The 18,264-nt window shown below is 44.4% G+C and overlaps 1 protein-coding gene across 1 annotated transcript in view; it reads left to right on the top strand.

Moving 5' to 3' along the window:
- The first annotated feature begins 9,516 nt into the window (after nucleotides 1-9,516).
- lmo2 (LIM domain only 2 (rhombotin-like 1)) overlaps nucleotides 9,517-18,264 on the top strand; it is a 137,541-nt gene continuing 128,793 nt past the window's right edge. The window contains exon 1 of the mRNA XM_080189835.1: nucleotides 9,517-9,572. The gene's annotated coding sequence lies outside the window, so the exon portion shown is untranslated. The remainder of the gene's footprint in view (nucleotides 9,573-18,264) is intronic.

Genomic DNA, 18,264 nt, shown 5'->3' with positions numbered 1-18,264 from the left:
AAACCAAGCAGCGTGGCTTTAATGACTATTGGCCAGTGGCTCTGACATCCATCATTATGAAGTGCGTCGAAAGGTTAGTCATGGCACAAATCCATTCCAGCCTCCCGGACTACCTGGATCCACTACAGTTTGCCTACCACCGCAACAGGTTCACAGCAGATGCCATTTCCCTGGTCCTGCACTCAACCCTGGAACACCAAGATAACAAGACCACCTATGTCAGACTCTTATTTATTGGCTACAGTTCAGCCTTCAACAGATTATTCCCACAAAACTCATCTCCAAACTTCATGGCCTGGGCCTCTGCAACTGGATCCTGAACTTCCTAATTCACGGACCACAATCAGTAAGGATAGGCAGTAAGTATACTCCACGATCATCCTCAACACCGGTGCCCCACAAGGTTGTCTTCTCAGCCGCCTACTATATTCCTTATACACCTATGACTGTGCGGCCAAATTCCCCTTCAATTCAATTTTCAAGTTTGCTGATGACATCACCGCCGTGGGTCGGACCTCAAAAAATGGTGAGACCGAGAACAGGGATGAGATAGAGAATCTGGTGAACTGGTGCGGCAACAATAATCTCTCCCTCAATGTCAACAAAACAAAGGAGATTGTCATCGAATTCAGGAAGTGTAAAGGAGAACATGCCCCTGTCTACATCAAAGGGGACAAAGTAGAAAGGGTCAAGAGCTTCAAGTTTTTAGATGTCCAGATCAGCAACAACCTGTCCCACTCCTCCATGCAGACACTATAGTGAAGAAAGCCCACCAACGCCCTTACTTTCTCAGAAGACTAAGGAAATTTGGCATGTCAGCTACAACTTTCACCAACTTTTACAGATGCCCCATAGAAAGCATTCTTTCTGGTTGTATCACAGCTTGGTCTGGGCTCCTGCTCTGCCCAAGACTGCAAGAAACTACAAAAGATCATAAATGTAGCCCAATCCATCACGCAAGCCAGCCTCCCATCCATTGACTCTGTCTACACTTCCCGCTGTCTTGGTAAAGCAGCCGGGATAATTAAGGACCTCAAGCACCCCGGAAAAAGATTCGTTCAGGAAAAAGATACAAAGTCTCAGGTCACATGCCAACTGACTCAAGGACAGCTTCTTCCCTGCCGCTGTCAGAGTTTTGAATGGACCTACCTTGCATTAAGTTGATCTTTCTCTACACCCTAGCTATGACTGTCACACTACATTCTGCACTCTCTCCTTTCCTTCTCTATGAACAGTATGTTTTGTCTCTATAGCACACAAGAAGCAATACTTTTCACTGTATCCCAATACATGTGACAATAATAAGTCAAATGAAATCAAATTAACAAATTCATCTGGACTAACCTTCTATTTCTAAACATGGCACTGGAGGTAATCCAGAGATTATGCATTCTGGGTCCTGTTTATTAATTTACTTCCTAGCTCCTTAAATGCTGCCTACAGGGCCTTGTTGCTTTTTCTACCCATATCATTCATGCCAATATCTACCATGATGTCTGTCTGTTTGCCGTCCTGCTTCAGAATCATAGAAACCCTGCAGTATACAAAGAACAAAGAACAGAACAGCACAGGAAACAGGCCCTTTGGCCCTCCAAGCCTGTGGTGCTCATTGGTCCAACTAGACCATTTGTTTGTATCCGTCCATTCCCAGTCTGCTCATGTCACTATCCAGGTGAGTCTTAAACGATCCCAGCGTGTCCACCTCCACCACCCTGCTTGGCAGCGCATTCCAGGCCCCCACCAACCTCTGTGTAAAAAACTGTAGAAAGAGACCATTTGGCCCATCGAGTCTGCACCGAACACAATCCCACCCAGGCCCTACCCCCATTTCCCTACATATTTTACCCACTAATCCCTCTAACCTACACATCTCAGAACATTAATTTAAGCATGGCCAATCAACCTAACCTGCACGTCTTTGGTTAGAATGTCCCACAGCTGTTCAGTGATATCCCTGACCCTGGCACCAGAGAGGCAACTTACCATCCTGGAGTCTGTTTTGCAGCTGTAGAAATTTTCTGTCTGCTCCCCTCACAATTCAATCCCCTATCACGATATCCCTGCTGTTCATCCTCCTCCGCTCTTGGCCAGCCGACCCACCCAAGGTGCCATGAAGTTGGCTGCCACTGTTTCCCAGCACAGTCATCTTCCTCAACAGTTTCCAAAACACTTTATCTGTTAGAAAAGGGGATGGCCATAGAGGATTCCTGCACTACCCGCTTTCCTCTACTCTGCCTGTCTGTTGGTTTCCCATGCCCTTTCTAGTTGTTCAATCCTCACCTCTGATGTAATGACCTCACTGAATCCGCCACTTGCTCAGCTTCACGGATGCTCTATTAAGCTATTGGGAAAAATTGAATAGCTTAATTTCTGAGGATTCTTGATTGGAAGCACTGAAAGTTTGTTTTAAAAAATTAACATGCCCACGTGAGTGGTTTGGATCTGGACAAACTGTAATGTTGAAAAAAAATTCCTATCTTTTGATACTGCGGGTGAAAAAACATTCCTTTCTTATTTGTCCAGAGCTGAAATTGTGCCTGGCTAAAAGCTTTCTGGATAGTTGTTCAGTAATTGCATTTAGATTAGACAGGAAACTCAAACAGCATTATTGATGTATCTCAGTCTGTGTTATCAAAAAACAACATATCAGACTCTGTCCTCACAGGAAGAAAATCCTGAGTAATCAAAAGCATATTAATCCAATTGGCTCATACAGCCAGCACAGGACATTGACTGTATAATCAGGCTGATAAAACATTCAGAACTTTACTTCCCATAAGCAGCAGAGATCGGAGAAATTTCTGCACTTATATTTTTAAATAAAAAGTCTTTGTTTTGTTGTTAGAACCACACAGTAACAAAGTCTCAAGTTAAGGAATTATTTTCCAAAAAGCCTTTAAACTTTTCCAAAAGTTAAGGAATTATTTTCCAGAAGTCATGACCCTGCATGTCTGTGTAAGGAATGTAAAGGTCATCAGAAACTATCTGTCTCAGCAATGAGAACTGTAGTTATGCCAAGGATTTGAAATTTTCAACAAATTTAATTATTTGAATGTTTTATGCTTTCAAATACAATAGGAAGTTGTGATAAATCGGAATTATGTAATTCCATTTTCACAGAATCAGAATCACAGAATAGTACAGAGCAGCAGCGAGTCTGCATCAAAGTATGACATGCTCTGACCTACCCATCTAATCCCATTTGCCAGCACTTGGCCCATAGCCTTGAATGTTATGGCATACCAAGTACTGATCCAGGGATCGGTGCTGGGTCCACTGTTTTTTGTCATTTATATTAATTATGTGGATGAGAATTTAGTAGGCTTGGTTAGTAATTTTGCAGATTACACTAAGATTGATGGCATAGTGGACAGTGAAGAAGGTTATCTCGGATTGCAACAGGATCTCGATCAATTAGGCCAGTGGGCTGACAAATGGTAGATGGACTTTAATTTAGATAAGTGCAAGGTGACGCATTTTGGTAGATTGAACCAGGGCAGGACTTACTCAGTTAATAATAGGGCACTGGGGAGAGTTACAGATAAAGAGATCTAGGGGTAATGTTCATAGCTCCTTGAAAGTGGAGTCACAGGTGGACAGAGTGATGAAGAAGGCATTCGGCATGCTTGGTTTCATCGATCAGAACATTGAATACAGGAGTTGGGATGTCTTGTTGAAGTTGTACAAGACATTGGTAAGGCCACACTTGGAATACTGTGTACAGTTCTGGTCACCCTATTATAGAAAGGATATTATTAAACTAGAAAGAGTGCAGAAAAGATTTACTAGGATGCTATCAGGACTTGATGGTTTGAGTTATAAGGAGAGGCTGGACAGACTGGGACTTTTTTCCCTGGCACATAGGAGGCTAAAGGATGATCTTACAGAAACCATAGAAAATTACAGCTCAGAAACAGGTCTTTTGGCCCTTCTTGTCTGTGCCAAACCATTTTTTGCCTAGTCTCACTGACCTGCACTTGGACCATATCCCTCCACACCCGTCTCATCCACGAACCCATCCAAGTTTTTCTTTAAATGTTAAAAGTGACCCCGCATTTACCACTTTATCTGGCAGCTCATTCCACATTCCCACCACTCTCTGCGTGAAGAAGCCCTCCTAATATTCCCTTTTAAACTTTTCTCCTTTCACCCTTAACCCATGCCCTCTGGTTTTTTTCTCCCCTAGCCTCAGTGGAAAAATCCTGCTTGCATTCACTCTATCTATACCCATCAAAATCTTATACACCTCTATCAAATCTCCCCTCATTCTTCTACGCTCCAGGGAATAAAGTCCTAACCTATTCAATCTTTCTCTGTAACTCAGCTTCTCAAGTCCCGGCAATGTCCTTGTGAACCTTCTCTGCACTCTTTCAACCTTATTTACATCCTTCCTGTAACTAGGTGACCAAAACTGTTCACAATACTCTAAATTTGGCCTCACCAATGCCTTATATAACCTCACCATAACACTCCAAATTTTATACTCGATACTCCAATTTATAAAGGCCAACGTACCAAAAGCACTCTTTACGACCCTAGGTTGCAGAGCTGGGCCGAGAGGTGGCGGATGGAGTTTAATGCAGAGAAATGTGAGGTAATTCACTTTGGTAGGAATAACAGATGTGTTGAGTATAGGGCTAACGGGAAGACTTTGAATAGTGTGGAGGAGCAGAGGGATCTAGGTGTATGTGTACATAGATCCCTGAAAGTTGGGAATCAAGTAGATAAGGTTGTTAAGAAGGCATACAGTGTCTTGGCGTTTATTGGTAGGGGGATTGAATTTAGGAGTCGTAGCGTCATGTTGCAACTGTACAAAACTCTGGTGCGGCCGCACTTGGAGTATTGTGCGCAGTTCTGGTCCCCACATTACAGGAAGGATGTGGAGGCTTTGGAGAGTGTGCAGAGGAGGTTTACCAGGATGTTGCCTGGTATGGAGGGGAGATCCTATGAGGAGAGGCTGAGGGATTTGGGGTTGTTTTCGCTGGAAAGAAGGCGGCTAAGAGGGGATCTTATTGAAACATATAAGATGATTAGAGGTTTAGATAGGGTGGATAGTGATAGCCTTTTTCCTCTGATGGAAAAATCTAGCACGAGGGGGCATGGCTTTAAACTAAGGGGGGGTAGTTATAGGACAGATGTCAGGGGTAGGTTCTTTACCCAGAGGGTGGTGAGGGATTGGAATGCCCTGCCTGCTGCAGTTGTAAATGCCCCTGTTTGGGGGCGTTTAAGAGGTCTGTGGACAGGTTTATGGACGAAAAGGGATTGGTTTAGGTTAGTGGGTCATTGTTGTTGTTGTTTTTTTTTAACTGGTCGGCGCAACATCGTGGGCCGAAGGGCCTGTTCTGCGCTGTAATGTTCTATGTTCTATGTTCTATCCACCTTTGACATCACTTTTACATAGAACATAGAAAAACTACAGCACAACCAGGCCCTTCGGCCCACAAGTTGCGCTGGTCATATCCCTACCTACTAGGCCTATCTATAACCCTTAATCCTATTAAGTCCCGTGTACTCATCCAGAAGTCTCTTAAAAGACCCTAACGAGTTCGCCTCCACCACCAACAACAACGGCAGCCAATTCCACTCAACCACCACCCTCTGAGTGAAAAACTTACCCTGACATCTCCTCTGTACCTAGAGATTTAAATATTACAAGTGAGCCCAGGATGCAATCGTCGGGGCTCACTTTCCTTATGGCCTTGCTGGTGAAGGTCCTCACTGGTCAGGATCATGTGTGGTCTGCATCAATGGGGACTGTTATGATGGCCTCACTGGTGGCATCAGCAGCCACTGAGACTCCCCGCCCCCGGGAGGTCAGGGACAAGGAGAGGTGCCCCTTTGGCAGTGTCAACCTGGCACCTCCAGCCTGGCACCCTGGTCCTGCCTACCAGGCATCCTGATACTGCCAGCCTAACATATGGCTGTGCCGACCGGGCAATGGGCAGTGCCATAGGGGCAGGGCCCCTAGGGAGGGGCTGGGGCCTGGATGGGGCAAGAATAAGGGGGAGGGGGAGATGGAGAGAAGCTGCGCATTCTGCAACCAGCATCGGACAGGGGGAGGAGGCAGCGATCGGCCGGTGGTGTGTGGGGGCTGATCGGTCAGGCTGGAGGTATGTATTGTCTCCAGACAGGACAGTTAGTGAGATTTTGCAAACCCAGGCAAGTCGTGGGGGTTACAGATAGTGTGACATGAACCCAAGATCCCGGTTGAGGCTGTCCTCATATGTTTGGAACTTGGCCATCAGTCTCTGCTCAGTGATTCTGTGTTGTGTTACCTGAAGATCAGATACTGAATGCCCGTGACTGTTGAAGTGTTCCCCGAAAGAACACTCCTGCCTGGTGATCGTCGAGCGGTGTTCATTCATCCGTTGTCGTAGTATCTGCATGGTCTCCCCAATATACCATGCCTCAGGACATCCTTTCCTGCAGGGTATCAGGTAGACAATGTTGGCCGAGTTGCAGGAGTATGTACCATCTATCTGGTAGATGGTGTTCTCATGTGAGATGACGGCATCCGTGTCGATGACCTGGCACATCTTGCAGATTTGTTATGGCAGGGTTGTGTGGTGTTGTGGTCACTGTTCTCCTGAAGGCTGGGTAGTTTGCTGCGGACAATGGTCTGTTTGAGGTTGTGTGGTTGTTTGAAGGCAAGAAGTGCAGGTGTGGGGATGGCCTTGGCGAGATGTTTGTCTTTATCAATGATATGTTGAAGGCTGCAGAGAAGATGTTGTAGCTTCTCTGAGCCAGAGAAGTATTGGACGACGAAGGGTACTCTGCTGTGTCCTGCGTTTGTCTTTTGAAGAGTTTGGTGCGGTTTTTCTCTGTCGAACTATTGATTGATGAGTCGAGTGCCATATCCTGTTCTTATGAGATCGTCTTTCAGCGTCTGCAGGTGCCTGTTACAATCCTCCTCATCTGAGCAGTTCCTGTGTATATAGAGGGCTTGTCCTTAGGGGTTGGCTTCTTTAATGTGTTTAGGATGGAAGCTGGCGAAGTGGAACATCGTGAGGGTATCCGTGGGCTTGCGGTTCAGTGAGGTGCTGAGGTCACCATCCTTGATGGAGATGCGTACGTCCAAGAATGCAACCGATTCCAAAGAGTAGTCCATGATGAGTCTGATGGGGGGATGGAACTTGTTGATGACATCATATAGTTGTTTCAATGATTATTCATCATGAGTCCAAAGGAAGAAAATGTCATCGATGTATCTAGTGTATAGCATCGGTTGAAGGTCCTGTGTGGTGAAGAGGTCTTGTTTGAACCTGTACATGAAGATGTTGGCATATTGGTATGTAACTCCCACCATTTGGCCTGGGTTTGCAAAATCCTACTAACTGTCCTGGCTTGAGACAATTCACACCACCTTAACCTGTGATTATTCCTCTCTCCATTCGCACTGCTATACCTGTAAAGATTTGATTACCTGTAAAGACTCAATTCCAATCTTTCATCACATTCCAATATATAATTCCCTTACAATTGTATCTCTGCCTATATATACCATGTTTGTGAACCCATCTCTCCACTCGACTGATGAAGGAGCAGCGCTCCAAAAGCTCAAGATTCCAAATAAACCCATTGGACGTTAACCCGGTGTTGTGAGACTTCTTATTGCAATTAAAAGAATATCTAAGAAATGCTAAATATGCAACCAAGGTCAAAATGTTAAACACTAGTCCAGTAACAACACCATTACACCACCGCCTCCTCAGTTCTGCTGGCATCCAGGCATACATCAGCCTCTCCTCTCAATGATGCGAGATTAGAAGTGAATTGATTTGAAACTGCAGCAAGCTATGCAGATATTATCACCCCTTCGCTCTTGTAATCATACCTAACAAAAATTATAATGATAACAAAGCCTGTGGAACTAAGGATATTGGCTAGATTAGAATTAGAATCGATAGGTACTTCAATGCTGCTGCAGACACGATAGACTGAAGGGCCTCTTTTTGTCTGTAAGACTCAATGATAATTGTAACAAAGCTATCGGGCGCGATCTTACCAGCCATTCACACCACGTTCCTGCTGCAGCGAGGTGAGTGAACTTGGCACCCAGCCAAGTCTCTGGAAAATCCTGCCTGTGTGAACGCCTGTAACATTCTGGCCTTAGACAGAAATGGAAACTGCTGATTTAATCACACAATCAGAATATTACAGAGCAGAAGAGGCCCTTCAGCCCATCGAGTCTACACCAATGCATGAAAGGTCCTGACCTGCTCACCTGATCCCACTTGCCAGCACTTGGCAAATGTGAGAGATATGCAAATCACAGTTAATTGTAGCATAGGTCTTACAACTAAAGTTATTTTCTGTCCTTTACACCAAAGCAGGTTTGTGGTTTGTGACTCTCAATGACATTATCTAACCTACCACAGGAAGACAGCTGGATCTGTTCAATCTATCAGAATCTAACACGCAGCAGTAACTCGACATAAAGGAAGTCAGTGCAGCTCCCATGAAACCAGCTGGAACATTCCATTGTTCCAGAAAGATACATTCCTAATCACTTGGGTTGGCTTTTATTGTCATTATTACTCATTAAACGCACTGGCAACTTTCAGATAAAACAGGAAAAAAAGGATGACACATGAAACAGCTACTTGCTTGTAACAAAAACAAGGTACATTGTACTTTTGTAAGGAGGGTATGAAAGCAAGTAAAAAATATAAAGTTAAAATTAATGATTATACCAATAACAAAATAGGATGAGGAAATTCATACAAAAGAAGATCACTGTTTTAAGTTAAATTCACACAGTAGTTTGGCAATCTAAACAAAGTACCACAAATCACCAGGCATAAGACAACCCAGCTATGAGACAAGCCATCTCTTTAGTGCCAAAATGTATGTTTTACACCTAAATTGTATAAGGCAATTCCACCATCTATTTTCAGCTAATAAATTAGGGACCATAAAAATGATTTATGGATAGAGGCTGAGGTATTAAATTAATACTTTACCAAGGACGTTGTTAAAGTAATTCAAACACTTAGAATCATAGAGATTTCTTGAAGGGTTTAAAATTGATAAGGTGCAGATATTGGATTAGCTATCTGTACTTAAAGTTGAAAAGACACTAGAACAAGATAGGTTCTAGTGCCTTTTCTGGTCTTTCTTGGATTGTGAAGTTGTGCCAGAGCACAAACAATTGCAAATGTTACACGCTTACATAATAGAGGGTATAAAGATCAATCCAGCAACTAGGGTCAGTCAGTTTAACATCACTGGTGGGGAAGCTTCTAGAAATAATAAGTACACAGAAACTTAATCATTACTAGGGCCAATAGAATTAGTTAAGGAAAACTCAGTATGAATTTGTTCAGGAAAAATCCTGTTCATCTAACATGCTGGAGTTTTTTGATGAGATAATTATCAGGATTGATGAGTGTAATGTTGTTGCTGTGGTGTCGAAAAGACGTTGAATAAAGTTCCAAAGGGCAGACTTCCGAGCAAAGTTAGAGCTAATGGAAAAAGGGACAATAACAACATGAGTATGAATGTCCAGGATGGATAGTCAGAGCCTTTTTCCCAGGATGGAAGTGTCATTTGCAAGGAGGCACAGATTCAAGGTGAGAGGGGGAAGGTTTAGGAATGATGTGCGGGGGATGTTTTTCACACAGAGTGGTGGGTGCGTGGAACACACTGCCAGAGGAGGTGATGGAAACAGGCATATTCGCAACATTTAAGAGGCATCTGAATGGGTACATGAATAGGGAGGAAAATGGAGGGATATGGATTGAGTAAGGGCAGAAGGTTTTTAGTTTAGATGGACACCATGATCAGCACAGACTTAGAGGGCCGAAGGACTTGTTCCTGTGATGTACTTTTCTTTATTCTTTGAAATTGAGATAGAGAAAGTACTGCTTAATGGATATTTTGCAAGGCTTATCATGGAGTCATAATGGAGTTACTGAGGGTTGGTGCCAGAACCCCTGCTGGATGGATATGCGTATAAATTATTAAGGGGGAGGACTGGATGAGAGGGCAGTCAAAATTAAGCATCCATTTTATTAATAGGGATATAGAGTACAAAAACAAGGATGGTTATATTAGACTTGTGTATAAAACTAGTTTGGCCTCTGCAGAACTGTTGCAACCAGTTCCCAATGTAACGCTTTAGGAAGACATTGGACAGAGCACGTTTATTATTCGTGAGAATGATTCCGGGGATTTGGAGCATTGGTTAAGTTGACAAATTGGAGAAATTGGGAGATAAAAGAGCAAGACTGAGAGCGGAGCTGTGAGGATAAAAAAATCGTGAGAAAGAGCAAGACTGAGAACAGATAAAAGAAGTCCACTGGTGAGCAGTCACTGAGGAATATCTGGGAAAGTGCAGCTCGGTCACAGTAACTGCAGAGGGGATTGCAAAAGACTGAGTGCTCAACCAGAGGAAGAGCAGTCAACAAACACTAGGTTAGAAAGTGACGTGGGACCAATCTAAGCAGCTGAATAGTGAGTAAATCCTGGTGAGTATTTTTAATCTATTGAAGTAATTAATTGCTTAATACCAAGATGAGAACTAAGAAAAAGTATAGAATAGTACTGTACAATTATAACAGTAGTATCTGATAAAAAACAAGGTTGCTAACTAACATTAAAAAAGCCCCAAGTTAACGTAATGTTTTTTAAAGGGAGTAACTAGCTTAGTGAAGAAGGACCTCATGGCAAGAGACCTCAGACCTGTGATATGCTCCTCCTGCACAATGTGGGAAATGAGGGACATTTCCAGCACCATTTGTGCAAAAGGTGTATCCAAATTGGAGCTGAAATGCAAATGGCCTCACTGTGGAGCATCTGCATGGATGGCACATTTAGTCACACTATAGGTGAGGATTTCACAGGCAGAAAGAGAATAGTGACTGCCAGGAACAGTCAAAGAATCAGGAAGGTACTGCAGGAGTCCCCTGTGATCATCCTCTTCTCAAACAGATATATTGCTTTGGATACTGTTGGGGGGGTGGTCTCTGAGGAAAAAACAGCAGCGTCCAAATTCATAGTACAGTGGCTTGCTCTGCTGCTCTGGGGGAGAGGAAATCAAATGGCAGGGCTATAGTGATAGGGGATTCAACAGCTAAGGGCACAGACAGACACTTCTGTGGCCAGAAACGTGAATCAGGGATGGTGCTGGAGTCTGGGATGTTACGGAGCAACTGCAGGGCATTCTGAAGAGGGAAGATGAACAGCCAGTTGTCGTAGTTCACGTGGTTACAAGAACAAAGGTAAACTAATGGATAAGGACCAGCAAGCTGAATACAGGAAGTTAGAAGATAAATTAAAATGCAGGCCTTCAAATTTGTCATAATCTCATGATTATTTCCAGTTCCACGTGCTAGCAACAGCAGGAATAAGAGAATAGACCAAATAGGATAGGCATGGCTGAAGAGATGGTGTAATTGGGAGGGATTCAGATTTCTGAGGCACTGGGACTAGTTCTGGGGAAGTGCGACCTGTATAATCTGGACGGGCTACACCTTGGCAGAGCTGGGACCAATGTCCTTGCGGAGAATTTTGCTAGTTCTGTTGGGAAATATTTAAATTAGTGTGACGGGGGTGGGATCCTAGGAGTAGGATCAGAAGATCAGATTCAGATCAGGAAAATGGAGGGAAAACATTAGTGAATGATGTTAAAGATGTAGTGGTAGACTTGAAATTATAGGAAAAGCAATTTTAAAAAGTGTCAAGTTAGGGAAATTGAAGGGGTTAAACTGTACTTCAATGCAAGGAACATTACAAACAAAACAGATGAGCTCAGGGGCAAAATTGGCTGGTTATAGAGTCTTCAGATATGATAGAGTGGGAGACAAAGAGAAAGGGAATAGCACAAATGGTTAAAGAATCAATTCTAGTGAGATGGGATGATATATTAAACAAACAAGGCTTTGTGAGTTGAGCTGAGAAATAAAAAACAAGGGTAGTCATAGTCCTTAAGGACGTGGGCCTCCAAATAATAGATCCATTGGTGGTCATTTTCCAAAAATCTTTGGACTCTGGACCGGCTCCTACAGATTGGAGGGTAGTTAATGTAAGCTCAATATTCAAAAAAGGAGGGAGAGAGAAAACAGGGAACTATAGAGTCTAACATCAGAACTGGGAAAATTCTTAGAGTTATTTTCAAGGATTTCATAACTTGGCATTTGGCAGGCAATGGTATAATCAGACAAAGTCAGCATGGCGGCACAGTGGTTAGCACTGCTGCTTCACAGCACCAGGGACCAGGGTTCAATTCCCAGCTTGGGTCACTGCCTATGTGGAGTTTGCACATTCTCCCCATAACTGTGTGGGTTTCCTCCCAAAGTCTGAAAGGCGTGCTGGTAAGGTGCATTAACCCCTACAGGTGCCATAGTAGATCTAATGTAAGGGGGAGCTATACAATAAATGGCAGAACCATCAGGAGTATAGACACACAGAGGGACCTGGGTGTGCAAGTTCACAGATCCTTAAAGGTGGCATCTCAGGTGGAGAAGGTGGTGAAGAAGGCATATGGCATGCTTGCCTTTATTGGATGGGGCATGGAGTATAAAAGTTGGCATATGATGTTGCAGCTATATAGAACGTTGGTTAGGCCATATTTGGAATACTGCATCCAGTTCTGGTCACCACACTACCAGAAGGACGTGGAGGCTTTGGAGAGAATGCAGAAAAGGTTCACCAGGATGTTGCCTGGTATGGAGGGTATTAGCAATGAGGGGAGATTGGGCAAACTGGGGTTGTTCTCCCTGGAAAGATGGAGGATGAGGGATGACCTAATAGAGGCGTATAAAATTGTGAAGGGCATAGATAGGGTGAACAGTGGGAAGCTTTTTCCCAGGTCAGAGGTGACGAACACAAGGGGTCACAAGTTCAAGGTTAAGGGGGCAAGGTTCAACACAGATGTCAGGGGGGTGTATTTTACACAGAGGGTGGTGGGGGCCTGGAGTGCATTCCCAAGCAAGGTGGTTGAGGCGGACACGCTGGGATCATTTAAGACTTATCCAGATAGCCACGTGAACCGACTGGGAATAGAGGGATACAAACAACTGGTCTCGTTGGGCGCATGAGCGGTGCAGGCTTGGAGGGCCGAAGGGCCTGTTCCTGTGCTGTATTGTTCTTTGTTCAAAGTGTGGTGACTGGGGAAATGTCACAGTAACTTCATCGCAAAGTTAATGTAAGCCTTACCTGTGACTAATAAATAAATAAAATAAATTTGGATTTACAAAAGGGCAATCATGCTTGATGAATCTATTGGAATTTTTTGAGGATGTAACTAGTAAAGTTGACTGAGGAGAACCAGTGGATGTGGTTTATTTAGACTTTTAAGGCTTTTGATGACGTTTCATATAACAGACTTCTATGTAAAATTAAAGCATGTGGGATTATGTAGAACATGGAACATCACAGCACAGTACAGGCTTTTCGGCTGTCCATGTTGCGCTGACCAGTGAAACCAATCTAAATCCCATCTAACCTACACTATTCCAATATCATCCATATGTTTATCCAATGACCATTTAAATGCCCTTAATGTTGGCGAATCCACTACTGTTGCAGGCAGGGCATTCCACGCTCTTACTACTCTCTGAGTAAAGAATCTACCTCTGACATCTGTCCTATATCAATCACCCCTCAATTTAAAGCAATGCCCCTTCATGCTAGCCATTTCCTTCCATTGAAAAAGTCTCTCACTGTCCACCCTATCTAATCCTCTGATCATCTTGTATGCCTCTATTAAGTCATCTCTTAACCTTCTCTCTAACAAAAGGGTTAGGGCGAGAAACTGCAGCAGGCGACGGTGCAGAGGGACCTCGGGGTCCTTGTGCATGAGTCGCAAAAACCCAGTCTGCAGGTGCAGCAGGTGGTCAGGAAGGCGAATGGGATGCTGGCCTTCATAGCGAGGGGGATTGAATATAAAAGTAGGGAGGTCTTGCTGCAGCTGTATAGGGCATTGGTGAGGCCGCAGCTGGAGTACAGTGTGCAGTTTTGGGCGCCGCACCTGCACAAAGATATTTTGGCCTTGGAGGGAGTGCAGAGGAGGTTTACTAGGCTGATACCGGAGTTGAGGGGGTTGAGCTATGAGGAGAGGCTGAATAAACTGGGCTTGTACTCGTTGGAGTTTAGAAGAATGAGGGGAGATCTCATTGAGACATATAAGATGATGAATGGGATGGATAGGATAGAGGTGGAGAGACTCTTCCCGCTCAAAAAAGACAGTAGGACTAGGGGGCACAGCCTCAAGATAAAAGGGGGGCGGTTTAGAACGGAGTTGAGGAGGAACTTCTTCACTCAAAGGGTGGTGAATCTCTGGAATTCTCTGCCCGTTGAAGTGGTGGAGGCTGCCTCGCTAAATATTTTTAAGACGCGGGTTGATGGGTTTTTGATAAGAGAGGGGATTAAGGGTTATGGGGAGAGGGCGGGAAAGTGGAACTGAGCAGCGACAGATCAGCCATGATCTTATTGAATGGTGGGGCAGGCTCGAAGGGCTAGATGGCCTACTCCTGCTCCTATTTCTTATGTTCTTATGTTCTTAAAAACAGCCTCAAGTCCCTCAGTCTTTCCTCAGAAGATTGCAAACAATGTCTTGAGATGGATAGAAAGCTGGTTAGTAGATAGGAAGCAAAGAGTTGGCATAAATGGGTCTTTTACTGATTGGCAGTCTGTGACTAGTGGGGTTCCGCAGGGATCTGTGCCAGGACCCCAACTGTTCACATTATATAGTCATGATCTGGAAGATGAATTGAGTGTGATTTCCATCCCCTGCTACACTAGTGGAGTATTGTGGGGGGGGCAGGTGGCGAATCTCCTGGGCCAGTTTTTTTCATATAATCAGACTGGCAATGGTGTACACCAGGCACTGCCAAGAGGCTGGGGCCTCTGAAGGATAGGGTCAGACAGGGTGGGAGGCAGATGGGGGGGAAGTGGGAGAGAAGGGAAAGGTGGAACTTTGCATCGGGGTGGGGGCTGGTGGTGGGGCCAGTGACTGGCAGTTGGGGCTGGCCATCTGGGGGCCAACGATCATGGGTGGGTGGGGCCGAAGATCAGGAGACTAGCGATGTCGCAGGGCTGGTGGGGGCGGAGGTGGGAGCCGGAGGTCAGAGTATTCTGGGAGATGAACACATACCCACTGGCCCCCTGAGCACTCTGCTGCTTCTCCAGTGAGATAGAGGAACAGATATGTAGGCAGATTTTGACAAGTTGTAAAAATAACAGGGTTGTTGTGGTGGGAGGATTTAACTTCCTCTAAATTGAATGGGATTCAATTAGTGCTAGGGGCATCGAGGTATGTACAGAGTTTGTAAGGAGCTTCCAGGAGGGCTTCTTAAGACAGTATGTAGATAGTCTAACAAGGGAAGGGGCCATATCAGACCTGGTATGGGAAATGAACCCAGCCAGGTGGTCGATGTTTCAGTCGGGGAGCAGTTTGGGAACAGTGACCACAATTCAGTAAGCTTTAAGGTACTGATGGATAAAGTGTAGTCCTCAAGTGAAGGTGCTAAATTGGGGGAAGGCTAGTTACAACAATATTAGGCAGGAGCTGAAGAATGTAGATTAGAGCCAGATGTTTGAGGGCAAATCAACATCTGGCATGTGGGAGGTTTTCAAGTGTAAGTTGAAAGGGATTCAGGACAGGCACATTCCTGTAAGGATGAAGGATAAGTATGGCAAGTTTTGGGAACCTTGGATAATGAGATATATTGTGAGCTGAGTCAAAGAGAAAAAGGAAGCATTTGTCAAAGCTAGGAAGCTGGGAACACACGAAGCAAGTGTGGAATACAAGGAAAGCAGAAAGAAACTTAAGCAAGGAGTAAGGAGGGCTAAAAGGGGTCACGAAAAATCATTGGACATCAGGATTAAGGAAGATCCCAAGGTTTTTTTATATATATATATGAAGAGCAAGAGGGTAGCCAGGGAGCGAGTTGGCCCACTAAAGGACAGGGTTGGGAATCTATGCATGAAACCAGAGAAAATGGGCGGGATATTAAATGAGTATTTTACATCAGTATTCACCAAAGATGGATGATGAGTCAGGGAAAGGGTGTGTATTCACTCTGAGTCATGTTGAGATCAAAAAGGAAGAGGTATTGGAGTTCTTGAGAAACATTAAGATAGACAAGTCCCCAGTGCTTGATGGGATATATCACAAAATAATGAGAGAAGCATGGGAAGAAATTGCTGGGGCCTTGAGAGAAATCTTTGTATCTTCTCTGGCTACAGGGCGGGTCCCAGAGACTGGTGAATAGCCAATGTTGTTTCTTTGTTTAAGAAGGGTAACAAAAATAATCCAGGTAATTACAGGCCGATGAGCCTTACGTTAGTGATAGAGAAATTATTGGAGAGGATTCTTCAAGACACGGTTTACTCCCACTTGGAAATAAGTGGACGTATTAGCAAGAAGCAACATGGTTTTGTGAAGGGGAGGTCGTGTCTCATGATCTTGATCGAGTTTTTGAGGAAGAGATGAAGATGATTGATGAGGGTGGGGCAGTGGATGTTGTCTACATGGATTTCAGTAAGGCCTTTGACAGGGTCCCCCTTGGCAGACTGGTGCAGAAAGTGAAGTTGCAGTGGGATCAGAGGGGAGCTAGCAGGGTGGATACAGAACTGGCTCGGTCAGAGAAGACAGAGGGTAGCAGTGGAAGGATGAGTTTCTGAATAAAGGGCTGTGACAAGTGATGTTCCTCAGGGATCTGTGTTGGGACCTTTGATGTTTGTAATATATATAAATGATTTGGAGGAAAATGTAACTTGACTGATTAGTAAGTTTGCGGATGATACAAAGGTTGGTGGATTTGCGGATAGTGATGAGGACCATCAGAGGATACAGCAGGATATAGATCAGTTGGAGACTTGGGCAGAGAGATGGCAGATGGAGTTTAATCAGGACAAATGTGAGGTAATGCATTTTGGAAGGTTTAATACAGATAGGAAATATACAGTAAATGGTAGAACCCTTAAGGGTATTGATAGGCAGAGGGATCTGGGTGTACAGGTACACAGGTCACTGAAAGTGGCAATGCAGGTGGAGAAGATAGTCAAGAAGGCATACGGCATGCTTGCCTTCATCAGCTGGGGCATTGAGTTTAAAAACTGACAGATCATGTTGCTTCTTTATAGAACTTTAGTTAGGCCGTACTTGGAATATCGTGTTCAATTCAGGTTGCCACACTACCAGAAGGATGTGGAAGCTTTGAAGAGGTTACAGAAAAGATTTACCAGGATGTTGCCTGGTATGGAGGGTATTAGCTATGAGGAGAGGTTGGAGAAACTTGGTTTGTTCTCACTGGAACGATGGAGGTTGAGGGGAGACCTGATAGAAGTCTACAAGATTATGAGAGGCATGGACAGAGTGGATAGTCAGAAGCTTTTTCCCCAGGGTGGAAGAGTCAATTATTAGGGGCCACAGGTTTAAGGTGTGAGAGGCGAGGTTTAAAGAGAAATATGAGGTAAATTTTTTACACAGAGGGTGGTGGGTGCCTGGAACTCTCGTCTCGTGGAAGCAGATACACTAATGAGCTTTAAGGGGCATCTGGACAAATACATGAATAGGATGGGAATAGAGGGATATGGTGCCCAGAAGGGTAGAGGGTTTTAGTTCAGTTGGACAGCACGGTTGGTGCAGGCTTGGAGGGCCGAAGGGTCTGTTCCTGTGCTGTAAGTTTCTTTGTTCTTTATTCACCCTCCCAAGCAGCGTATTCCAGACTGTCACCATCCTCTGGGTAAAAAGTTTTTCCTCACATCCCCCCTAAACTTCCTGCTCCTCACCTTGAACCTATGTCCCCCTCGCAACTGACCCTTCAACTAAGGGGAACAGCTGCTCCTTATCCACTCTGTCTGTGTCTCTCATAATCTTGTACATCTCAATCACGTCATCCCTCAGTCTTCTCTGTTCCAATGAAAACAACCCAAGCCTATCCAACCTCTCTTTATAATTTAAATGTTCCATCCCAGCAGCATCCTGGGTGAATCTCCTCTGCACTCGCTCCAGTGAGGTCACATCCTTCCTATAATGTGGCAACCAGAACCGCGCTGGCTATGGCCTCAACAAAGTTCTATACAACTTCAACATGACATTCCTGCTGTTGTAATCTATGTCTTGAATGATAAAGGCAAGTGTCCCATATGTCCTTTTCACCACCCTACCAACATGTCCTTCCACTTTCAGACATCTGAGGACAAACACGCCAATGTCCCTTTGTTCCACAGAACTTCCTAGTGTCCTACCGTTTATTGAATACTGTCTTGTCAATTTGCTCCTTCCTTTTTAGGTTAAATTCCATCTGCCATTTA

The sequence above is a fragment of the Carcharhinus amblyrhynchos genome, chromosome 6 (genome assembly GCF_965287045.1).
Source record: "Carcharhinus amblyrhynchos chromosome 6, sCarAmb.v2.hapA, whole genome shotgun sequence".
Taxonomy (NCBI): Eukaryota; Metazoa; Chordata; class Chondrichthyes; order Carcharhiniformes; family Carcharhinidae; genus Carcharhinus; species Carcharhinus amblyrhynchos.
This window is presented reverse-complemented; position numbering and strand designations above follow the sequence as displayed.